This window comes from Sceloporus undulatus, chromosome 4 (genome assembly GCF_019175285.1).
Source record: "Sceloporus undulatus isolate JIND9_A2432 ecotype Alabama chromosome 4, SceUnd_v1.1, whole genome shotgun sequence".
Taxonomy (NCBI): Eukaryota; Metazoa; Chordata; class Lepidosauria; order Squamata; family Phrynosomatidae; genus Sceloporus; species Sceloporus undulatus.
The window spans coordinates 32,689,652-32,700,858 of NC_056525.1; the positions used below are offsets into that span (position 1 = coordinate 32,689,652).

At 39.3% G+C, this 11,207-nt stretch overlaps 1 protein-coding gene across 2 annotated transcripts in view; it reads right to left on the bottom strand.

The window, feature by feature from the left end:
- Positions 1 to 2,646, bottom strand: part of MANBAL (mannosidase beta like) — a 14,411-nt gene extending 11,765 nt beyond the window's left edge. The window contains exon 1 of one of the 2 annotated variants that reach the window (XM_042461232.1): positions 2,592 to 2,646. The gene's annotated coding sequence lies outside the window, so the exon portion shown is untranslated. The remainder of the gene's footprint in view (positions 1 to 2,591) is intronic. The other variant, XM_042461233.1, reaches the window with a different exon arrangement.
- Positions 2,647 to 11,207: the final 8,561 nt, after the last annotated feature.

Below are 11,207 nucleotides of genomic sequence, written 5' to 3' on the forward strand. Positions count from 1 at the left end.
TATTAAAAGGTTGGGAGCCGATAGAGAAATATTGGTTTAAGAAATGTAAGTTAAAAGAAGACTTAATCAAATCGGATATCCAATAAGAAATAGAAGGAGAAGAGATATTCAAGAGTAGAGGTAAGATAAGGTACTTAATCAAGAGAAGAAAAGAAGAGAGAAGAAAAGAGGAGAAAAGAGGGGTTAGATAAATAACACAAGCAAAGGAAAGATAGGATATTCACTATATTAAGGTTATTATTATAATCTTTTGTTTCGATATTAAAATAATTTTATGTACCAGGCTTGGTCAGGAAAGTGTTTGTAAGATACTTTATTTGGTTCAAGAAAAAGAATTGAAGTATATAGTATGTTGTAAACTGTAAATGAATTTCAATAAAGAATAATATGAAAAAAGAAATCTCCTTCACTGAATTCTTGTTTTTTTGTTTGTTTCTTTTTCGAACTTAGGTGGCACCACTTCCAGTTGACTTTATGACATGAAGGCATACAAACTATGTGTGTCTCTGTGTGTGTGCGTGCGCGCACACACACATGTATGTATATAGAATAATATAATCCTAGAGTTGGAAGAGACCACAAGGGCCACCCAGTCCAACCCCCTGCCATGCAGGAACTCTCAGTAAAAGCATCCCTGACAGATGGCCATCCAACCTTTGTTTAAAGACCTCCAAGGAATGAGACTCCACCACTCTCTGAGGGAGTGTGATCCACTGTTGAACAGCCCTTACTGTCAGGAGGTTCCTTCTAATGTTGACATGAAATCTCTTTTCCTGTAGCTTTGAATCCATTGCTCTGGGTTCTATTTTCTGGAGCAACAGAAAACAAGCTTGCTCCCTCCTCAATACGACATCCCTTCAAATATTTAAACAGGGCTATCATATCACCCCTTAACCTTCTCTTCTCCAGGCTAAACATCCCCAGCTCCCTAAGCCGTTCTACATAGGGCATGTCAGAGTAGAAAGTACTTGTGTGTGCAAATGTATAAATGCATGCTTGCAAATATAAAATATGCTCAGGTGGAGTGTGCGGTACCATATACAGTTGGCTGTCAGTATACACAGATTCCTTATCCACAGATTCAACCATCCATGGTTTGAAAATATTTTTTAAAACATATCTAAACTCCAAAAAGCAAACATAGATTTTGCCAAATTATAATAGGTACACCATTTTGTTATGACACTGTATATGACTTCGAGTGTCCATGGATTTTGGTATCCATGGGGTGGGGGGGCAATCTTGGAACCAAACCCCAGTTGACACCAAGGGCCCAGTGCAATGACAATGATTATGTGTGCATTTGTGTGTGTGTGTGTGTGTGTGTGTACACACACCTGTCCCTCCATATTCGCTAGGGTTAGGGGCACAAGACCCCTGTGAATATGGAAAAACCAAAAATAACAAAAACATCATGTTTTTACCTGAGAGGACACCTCTCTAGGAATCTCTAGGTCTTCCAGTGCAGTGATCAACGTCCAACAGACCCTGACCATAGAACTGCACTGGAGGAGCTACAAAGGCCTAGTAGCGTATTCTCTAGGAATTTCTAGGTCTTCCAGTGCAACTTTTAGTTAAAATTGATCATATAGAGTTGCACTGGGGGGACCTAGATATTCCTGTATATGCCGCTTTGATCACATTGGAAAAGCGGGGTAAAAATAAACGTTTATTATTATTATTATTATTATATTAATCAAATCCGTGAATAATCAAATCCACAAATATCAAAGCCACAAATATGGAGGGATGAGTATATACATAATATAATCCTTGAGTTGGAAGAGACCTCAAGGGCCATCCAGTGAGTCCAAGCCCCCACCATGCAGGAACTCACAACCAAAGCACCTTCAACAGATGGCCATCCAGCCATATATATGTGTGTGTGTGTGTGTGTGTGTGTGTGTGTGTGTGTGTGTAATAATGCTTAGGGCACCACTCTTTGTGAAGCAACCCCCTTCCTCCCACTTTTCTAGCCCCGCTCTCCATTCCTAGAGGATTTTCCCCCCTTCATTTTTATGCTGAAACAGAAAAAAACAGTGTTTCCTGACCTACTTTCTTTCTCTTACTCCTCCAGGAAAGAACCAGAAGACTAACTTCTAGCTACTCTGTAAGCAGGAGAGAGAGAGAAAGAAAGAGAGAGAGAGAGAGAGAGAAAGAAAGAGAGAGAGAGAGAGAGAGAGAGAGAGAGAGAAGCCTTGTTTCTGAGGCCATTAGGGAAAGAAGGAAAAGGGGTGTTGGGGGGGGAATAATAAGAAACCTTGAGGCAATTTCTAGCAAGTACTGGGTTAAAAACCAGCTTTGCTGGGCTTGTATCACAACAATGCATCACGCAGAGGCTGGTCTTCTAATTAGAAAAGAGAGAAGAAAACTGTGTGCTGCATCCACACTGCAGAAGTACCATGGTTTGATAGCACTTTCACTGCCAGGGCTCCATGCTATGGAATTCTGGGAATGGTAGTTTGTTGTGGCACCTCAGTTCTTTTCTGCCGTGCAGATGCAGTTCTAGGCATTCCTTGCACAAAGGACATTTTGAAGCCCCTGAAAAAGCATACTATAATTATAGCTCATTCCCAATATATCTCTCTTACCTCCAGCCAAAACAGCAACCCTCTCCCCTGGAAGTGCTTCTCTTCTTGCAGGGAGTGCTTCCGCTTCTCCTCCCTTAGCAACCGGCCGTTGTTAGGGAGGCGCAGCCTCTAGTCATTCATTCATTCCTTGCAAGAGTTCTTCTGAGAAAGTGCAGAGCGCCCTGCTGCAGTGTGTGTTGGGGCTGAGAGGGCGCCCCCCATAAAGGAGAACCTATCAAGGGGTTTTTCCTTGGCCAGATTGGTTCATTCAGAGGGGGGGGGGTTGCCATGGCCTTCCTCTCTGAGGCTGAGAGAGTGTGACTTGAATACTGTACTAATTGATCCCTTCCCACCCCCTCACCCCCCAATTTTGGGGTGTGGACAATCCCAAAATGTGGTTGTCTATAGTGGATTTCTCTCACGTTTATTTAAATGTTATTAAGAAATAAAAATATAATAAACAATACATACAAAAACAAACGCAAACAATACAAACCACACAAACATTAGTAACTTCCTGGAATTGCTGAATTTTTAATTTATAACATCCCTCGCTCTTAATTCCTATTCAAAATCACATAAGTTATATACCCTTTTCATCAAAGAGGTCTTGAGTTCTCAAGTTTATACCATTATACAATATTGTCCCTTTTATGCTACTTTTCCCTCTCAAACTATAAATCTTTGCACATCAAATATCCTTACCCTCACTTATTATTGTAACCTTATAGCTTACTTCATAACATTATCAGATAATTTTAAAATGTTGTTATTATTCTATTAAGACAATTATTATTCTGTTAAAGCAATACACATACTTTCCTTTTCTTCGGTTTGCATATAATACTTCCAAGAATCCCATTCTCTGTAGAAATCATTTAGAGTCCTTTTTTCAGCAAGCATGTTAATTTCTCCAGTTCAAATGTCTCCTAAACTTTAAGCGTCCGGTCTTCTATCTTGGGAATATCTTCTTTCTTCCAGTGTTTTGCATAAAGCATTCTTGCTGCCATGATGGTATATAAAACAACAATTTCCCTTCTTTTTTTCTCCAGTGTTTGATCTTCATTCATGTTTAGCAGATACATTTTAGGGTCTGCACGATTCTTGAATTTAAATTTAATATTTTTTTTTCCCATTTCACCGTGGATATTTTTCCAATACAATTCAGCCTTTTCACATTTCTCTCACAGAAAGCAGGAAAAAGAGCAACTTATTTGAGATGTAGAAATCAAAGATATAGCCGTGTTAGTCTGTAGAAACAGTACCTAGGGCCTTATCACACCAATGAGAAACGGAATTTAAAGTAGATTTAAATTTTAAAAAACCCACAAATGCGGGAGGTTTATCACACAACGTTTTGCCAGACCAGAAATAACGTGAAAATAAAGCAAACGTAAAGGGGACAAAAACGGTAGCTTTTTACTTTTGGGAAACGAAGAAATTTACCCAGAAAACCCTTGAATAGGTTCACCTTAGAGTCGGCATAAGTCGGGAGGGAATTGAAGGCACACAAAAACAATGCACATAAAGGACATCAGACAAGGGAAATTGGAAGTATAATCCAATGGCAATCCGAACGCAATTATGGGGTTTAATGTTATTGCGTGATAGACTACCACACGCAATTTTGGGCAATGGCAAGCTATTTTTGGGCAATAGGAAGTCAGTTTGAACGCAATTTGAATTCACGTAAATTCGCTGAACTAGCGAATTCACGTGAACGCATTCTGGCCCCACTTTCTTATCATTTGAAATTAAGAGAAGTTCCTCCCGTGTGATAAACTCCACACACACACATGTTGATGCTGTGTATCAGGGTGAAGAACCGTACATCCTCCAGAGATGGTGATGAACTATTACTCCTATTGGACCAGGCTGGCTATAGCAGATAGCTGAAGGGAACTGGATTGGGTTTTTCCTAACGTTCCAGGAACATAAAACGATAGATTTGGAGGAGCATCAAGTCCACTCCTCTTGGCACAGAAGAATATAATGTACTGTACAACTAAAGTACTCTGGAAAGATTGTCTTAGGCTGCAACTGATGGTTTCGTTCCTGGAAACTCGCCCCAGAGAATGGCATCCATGAGCGATTGGCTTGCTTTGTGATATCTGAAGGTCCACAAGATCAACAATATGTCTCAATATCATCTGCACTAGTAGGGGAAGCTGTAGTTATGTGTGGTATCCAGCATTTTTCCTGCCATCATTTAATTAACCAATTAATTAATTTATATCACACCTCTCTCCTTGCACAGGGTCTACAGCAGCCCACAGCTAATTAAAACAAGGTATAGGTAGCTCTTTTTCTTTTCTTCCTCTTTCGTACATGACATTCATTTGTTTGTTTTTAAATGTGGTACACTGCTCTGAAATCTAATATGAAGGGCGGGAAATAAACATTAAAAAATAATTATGAAAAAGTGGGGATCTGGGAAAAATAAATAAAAGCACATCATTCTTAACATAACTTTGGTCCAAAACAAATGGTTCACAAAACTACAATTCCCAGAATTCCCTAGCATTGAGCCAGGGCAGTTAAAGTGGTCTCAGACTCTGCAGTGTGTTTTGGACCATTGAACAAGAATTGATGGTTTCGTGGAGGTGGCTGTATGAAACCCACAAGATCTCTAATATTGCTAAATATCATCTGTACCAGTATGGGAAGCCAACGCCATCTGAAATTATTATGGTATCCAGCATTTGTGCTTCTGTTATTTAATTAATCCATTAATTAATATCTTATCTTTTGCTTTAAACAAGGTCTAGGAGCCAAAACACACTGCAAAAATTATCCAGTTTGAGACTGCTTTAACTGCCCTGGCTCAGTGGTAGGAGCTCATGGGAATTGTAGTTTATTGTGGCACCAGAGCTCTCTTGACAGAGAAGGCTCAAGGTCTCACAAACATATAGTTCCCAGAATTCCCTAGCACTGAGCCAGGGCAGTTAAAGTGGTCTCCAACTGGATTATTTCAGTCACCTTACCGCTAATTAAAACAAGGTATCAATAATTTTTCTTTTCTTCTTCTATTTGTATTTGACATTCATTTTTATTTTTTTTTTTGTGGTCTGAAATCTCATATGAAGGGCAGTAAATAAACATTGAAAATAATTATGTAAAAGTGGGGATCTGGGGGAAAAAAATAAAAGCACATCATTCTTGGCGTATTTTTGAACAAGAATTGATGGTTTTATGGGGGTGGGTGTATATACCTTCAAGTCACCCATGAAGTTAAGGTAACCCCATGTATTTCATAAGGTTTTCTTGAGATGGTTTTGCCTGTTCCTTCCTCTGAAATATAACCACAGCACCTGGTATTGGTTGGTGGACCCCCATCCAAATACTAACCAGGGCTGCTATTGCATAGCTTCCTAAATCAAACCGGATCTGGTGTCTTTGGAGTACCATATTTCAAATCTAGAAATGCATTGGTTAACCATGAAAAAAAGTCAAGTCAACAATTTTTTTTCCTTCTGGATTTGCCTGGTGATGATCTCCAATTGTTATAGGCAGGATGGTATATTTTGGATATACAATATTTTGCAAAATGTAAGGCCCTGAAGCCTTGTATTGAAGAAAGGATGGCAGTAAGTGCATCTCACAGAGGTCCAAAACACACTGCAGAAATAATCCAGTTTGAGACTGCTTTAACTGCCCTGGCTGAATGCTAGGGAATTCTGGGAACTGTAGTTTTGTGAGACATTTAGCCTTCTCTGTCAGAGAGAGCTCTGGTACCACAATAAACTACAAGCACTGGGCCAGGGAAGTTAAAACAGTCTCAAACTGGATTATTTCTCCAGTGTGTTTTGGACCAGAGTTAACATATAATGAAGCCACATGAGTATAAAAAATAAGTGTAAATATAAGATAAGCTGAAAAGGTGTACTTAATAGTACAATGGTCCTTAGTCATACTCATACATGATATAGTCACCTGACAGAAGGTAGCCAGATTAATGATGGTGACCAGTTAAAAATGTGTATCTGACTGGTGTCATCTCAAAAGACCAGTTAAAGTATTACATGATTGGATGAGTAGTGGGCTTGTATAGTAAAATCTCATTTACAATTGGATGATGGATTACCTTTAACAAATGGGCTACTAAAGTATTATCTAATGAGCTGGGGGGAGGGGGACCTGTTAAATTCATCATGAATTGTCTGATAAAAGAAGACCAGTGAAAAGTCACTCCTCATATGCAAATGATCTGATAAGAGTGAGAACTAAGCATTTGCCACTGCTTCATCTATAGCTGTTTCAAATAGCTGCTTACTATGCTATTCCTAAAATAAGTACCATATCTGCTAATGCTAGATAGGGAGGCTATTAGATACTGTACTGCACAAAAGTGCAATGCTTGTTACTATAAAGTTATAACAGATGCTTAGGTTTTGATACATGGGAATGTATAGATGGTGGAAAAGGATGGTTTTCTTCATGGATGTCTCTTAGAACTATAACAGATGACACATGGAATTCCTCAACAGATGGTTATGTTATAATGCTGTGCACAAGATATTTAACTCCTTACCAATATAAGTCTATATGACTGCCCTTAGGCTGTAACTATACTAAAGAATTAATGCAGTTTCACACCACTTAAACTTACCTTGGTTCAATGCCATGGAATTCTAGGATTTGTAGTTTTATGAGATGTTTAGCCTTCTTTGTCAGAGAGCTCTGGTACCACAACCAACTACAAATCCCATGATTCCATAGGATGGAGTCATGACAGTTATAGTGGTCTCAAACTGCACTAATTCTGCAGTGTGGCAGCAGTCTAAGGGATGTTTCCTAAGATGAAGATGATGTTCCAAGATTTTATTTGCATAAAATAGCTAAGTAAAAATAAATAAGATGAGATTTCTTATTCTTCCCCAAGGGGACTAAGGGGAATATGTGTGTGTAAACATGATTTGTTTGTATTCATAAATAGCCAAAAAAGATTGCAAGGCTGCATTTTTTAAAATTTCCTGACTGAAATTCCAAAAATCTAAGATTGCTTAAGGAACTCCTAACAGATATAAACTAACTGACAAGTGGCAATTGGCCTGCAAATTCCTCAAATAATTTTTCTCATCAGACATATTTTTTTTTCTCATAAGAAAAAAAAAATGGGCAAATGGTGGTAAACACTGAGGTAGTAACACTGGATAACCTGTAAAATTTTCTAAGTGAAACTGGGCAACATGATAATAAAAGCCTCCACTTGAAGCATCCTCAGTATAACTGTGTAACTGGAATCACCAAAGAACTATTCAACAGTGACATCTGGTGTTCAATAGCAATGAACTTTCATTTCTTGAAAGGTACCGTGTTTAGTCATTAGGCTAAAATGCAGTTGCTAAGAACTTACATACAAGTTAGTTTAACTACATTGATTCACTGGATCTGTTGTGGCTGGGACTAACAATCATTAAGATAGTAAGGTTTTAAGGTCATAATTTCCAGTCTACAAAATGAAAAAAACTTCTGCGAGGCAACGCCTATCAAACCCACAACAATTCTGTGAATGTGAGACCATGAAAAGCTATGAAATGTTTTTAAAGACATGGGCGTGCCTCTATGTTTGATAGTCCTGATGAGAAATCTGTACTTAGGACAAGAGGCTAGTGTTAGAAGAGAACACGGAGAAATAGAATGGTTCCCAATTGGCAAGGGGGTCAGGCAAGGCTGCATTTTATCACCCTACGTGTTTAACCTGTACACAGAAAATATCATATGCAGAGCAGGCTTAGACTCAGAAGAAGAAGAAGTGAAGATGAGAGGCTGGAACATCATCAGTCTAAAGTGTCCAGATGATACCATACTACTAGCAGAAAACATCACAGACTTGGAACATTTACTAAGGAAGGTCAAAGAAGAAAGTACAAAGGCAGGCTTACTGCTGAACATAAAACAAAAATAAAAACAATGGTCATGAAGGATCTATATAAGCTCAACCTAGATAGTGACGAATTTGAAATAGTTAAAGAATTCCAATTTGTTGTTGTGTGCCTGCGTCCTTTCCTGGAACCGGGGGGGACCTGGAAACAGTGGTACATCACTGGTAACCTCACGACTCAATTTCTGTAATGCGCTCTACACAGGGTTACCCTTGTACCTAGTTCAGAAACTTAAATTAATCCAAAATATGGCAGCCAGGCTAGTTACTGGATCAGCTAGAGATGCCCATATAACACCTATCTTGAAATGTCTACACTGGCTGCCTATTAGTTTCTGGGCACAGTACAAGGTGTTGGTGATGACCTTTAAAGCCCTTCAGAGCTTGGGTCCAACCTATTTGTGGGATCGCCTTCTTCCTTACAATCCACCCCGTGCACTTAGGTCCCCTGGGAAGAACCTACTACAACCAATAAAGACAAGATTGGCACTGGTCACCCAGAGGGCCTTTTCATCTGCAGCTCCCAAACTATGGAATGGCCTGTCGGAGGAGATCCAGAACATTACCAACCTTGACAGCTATAAAAAGGCTGTCAAGATGGATCTGTTTGGACAGGCCTTCCCTGAGTAACTCACCTGGTCACCCACTGTTATGGACTATCTCTCCCAGGATGCCCATCTCTAATTGTCTGTTTTAACTAATTTAGACGTTATTTTATTACTGTTTTGTGAAGTATACCATGTAGTTGTAGAGGGAGGGATAATGGATTTTTTGTATTTCTGCATTTTATTGTATCTTATTTTATTGTTGTATTTTACTGTTTTATTGTCAGATTTTACTGTATTGTAAACTGCCTTGATCCTGCGGGAGAGGCGGGGTTAAAATATATTTTTTATTCTATTCTATTCAAATCGTTTCCGACTTTTGGTGATCCTAAGGGTATCACAGGGTTTTCTTGGTGAGTTTTGTGTGAGTGTGTGTGTGTGTGTGTGCACGCGCACGCCATTGCCATCCTCTGAGGCTGAGAGAGTGTGACTCGCCCAAGGTCACTCAGCGAGTTTTCATGATTGAGTTGGGATTTGAACCTTGGTCTCCAGAGACATAATCCAACACTCAAACCACTACACTATACTGGTTCCTAAAACTTTAACCAAACACTGTCAAGGATGGTGATTGCAGTCAAGAAATAATAAGACTAGGAATGGGAAGGGCAGCCATGAAAGAACTAGACAAGCTTCTAAAGAGTAAAATATACAGCTGATCTCTAAAGTCAGAACCATCCAAGCTGTTATATTCCTCATTACCATGTACAGGTGCAAAAGTTGGACAGTGAAGAAACTTAACAGAAAGAAAATAAACTAATTTGAGATGTGTAATGCTGGAGAAAAGTGCTCAGGATACCATGGACAGCCGGAAAGACAAATCAGATATTAACATTATGAAACTGAGGTTGTCATACTTGGCCACATCATGAGAAGATGTGGCTCATTAGAAAGGACAATAACGCTATGGGAAAAAAGAAGGCAACAGTACGAGAGGAAGACCACATGCCAGATGGATGGACACAATCAGGAAGGTCACAGCCATAAATCTACAGGAATAGAGCAGAGCCATGGAGGACAGGAGGGCTTGAACATGTCTCAACCACAAGGTCACATGAATGAGGGCAAATTTGAGGGCAGTTACTAACAACAACAAACAAAATGTTATCATACTGACTAAGACCTGAGAATGGCAACCTGGGCCAGTCCAACCCAGGTTGCACCCACTCTAGCTATTTTCTCCTCAATCGTTATAATTAACTCAGTTATTATGGAGGTGAGTCCAAGCAATATAATTGCCAAACTATTGCATTTTAGTGTTTTCTCCGTCATTCTCCATTCTTTTTCTGTTGAGCCCTGCTCATTTTTCTGACGCTAGATGGAACTCTAGCATCAGCTTAGCTGTCCAGTGTGGACTTTCAAAGCCCTATTGATGTACTTGTACATGTAAGGAAGAATATGCTGTTAAGATTGTTGGTGATGTAGTGGATGATCCCACCTTCCTGTATTTTCCCCACTAGATCTCAGCTCTGGAATGACGTGAGAAAAATACCCACTCAAATATTATTTTGTTAGTTGAAATCAGCTTGTGACCAGAAACCTTCCCAAACTCACAAACCAAATACTGGAGCTTTATTAAGTGAGATATTTTAAAACAAGAGCTTTTACCTTCTTAATGCTCCACCACACTTCTTCCCAAAGCAAGGAAGGATTTACAGCATATCCTCTAACATTTCACAAATGAAAAACCAGAACACATGTGGCCAGTGGTGATGTTTCAAAACAATAATGTGGGACACTTGAAATTCATGGCATGCAGGACTGACAATCAGGACATAGCTGTTAATCTGCTGAAATACCAGATGAAAGTACTGTGTTGATTCCTGTTAATGTAACCATGTAATGTAATATAATGTATTGATTCCTGTTAATGTCTCTTTAAAATTAACATATTGTTTCCTTTCATAAGTTAGACATTTCTGTCTAATTTCTGCCCACACCTCAATAGCCAGCATGGTGTAGCGCTTGAGCATTGAGCTATGACTCTGGAGACCAGGCTCAAATTCCTGCTTGGCTGTGAAGATCCACTAGGTGACCTTGGGCTCTCTCTCATGCTCTCTCAACCTCAGAGGAGGGCAAAGGCAAATCCCCTCTGAACAAAATCTGCCAAAACCAAAACAAAAATATAATAGTGTTGCCTTGGGGTTGTCA